The sequence below is a fragment of the Pteropus vampyrus genome, unplaced genomic scaffold (assembly GCF_000151845.1).
Source record: "Pteropus vampyrus isolate Shadow unplaced genomic scaffold, Pvam_2.0 Scaffold538, whole genome shotgun sequence".
Classification (NCBI taxonomy): Eukaryota; Metazoa; Chordata; class Mammalia; order Chiroptera; family Pteropodidae; genus Pteropus; species Pteropus vampyrus.
The window spans coordinates 192,512-193,181 of record NW_011889319.1 but is presented as its reverse complement, the minus strand read 5'-3'; the positions used below and the strand labels follow the sequence as shown (position 1 = coordinate 193,181).

Genomic DNA, 670 nt, shown 5'->3' with positions numbered 1-670 from the left:
GGCGTGATGTGCGCCTGCGCAGCGCGCTGAGCCGTCCACTGCTCGCAGTCGCCTGTACTCACGGCACATGGGCGCCAGGGGGCGACGCTGTGCTGTGGCCGCGTGTGGGGGGACATCCGCCTGCTCCCCAGGGACGCTGCGTGTGGCAGCAGAAAGGAACAGGGATCAGTGCCGGGGACACGGACAGAGCGCCCGCCTCACAGTCAGTCACGTGAAGGAAAGTCTCTCCTTCCTGTGACTGCGAGGTCACCTGACCACAACCCCAGGGGCTTAACACAACGGAAAGTCACGCTTTCCCCGTCCTGGGGGCCGGCGGGGTGACATCGGGTGTCCCAGGGCCTCGCTGCCTCCAGAGGCCCCAGGGGAGAGTCCTGCCCGCCTCTCCCAGCGTCTGGGGGCCCCAAGCGTCTCCGGGCTGGTGGCCGCGTCCCTCCCGTCTCTGCCTCCGTCTGCACGTGGCTTCACCTCTGCGTCTGTGTGTCCCCTACTGTCCCTTATGAGGACACTGTCCCTGGGTTTAGAGCCACCTGCTCTAGGAGGACTCGTCTGAGACCCTTCCCTTCCATCCGCGAAAATCTGTCCCGAATGAGGCCACTTTCAAAGGTTCTGGGGTTTGGGGCCGGAACATGGTGCCTTCTGGGGCAACCGATAGGCTCGGCACAAACGGAGA

The 670-nt window shown here is 65.1% G+C and overlaps 1 protein-coding gene across 1 annotated transcript in view; it reads left to right on the top strand.

Moving 5' to 3' along the window:
* LOC105308006 (granulocyte-macrophage colony-stimulating factor receptor subunit alpha-like) overlaps nt 1-670 on the top strand; it is a 30,081-nt gene that overhangs the window by 16,256 nt on the left and 13,155 nt on the right. The gene's annotated exons all lie outside the window — the stretch shown is intronic.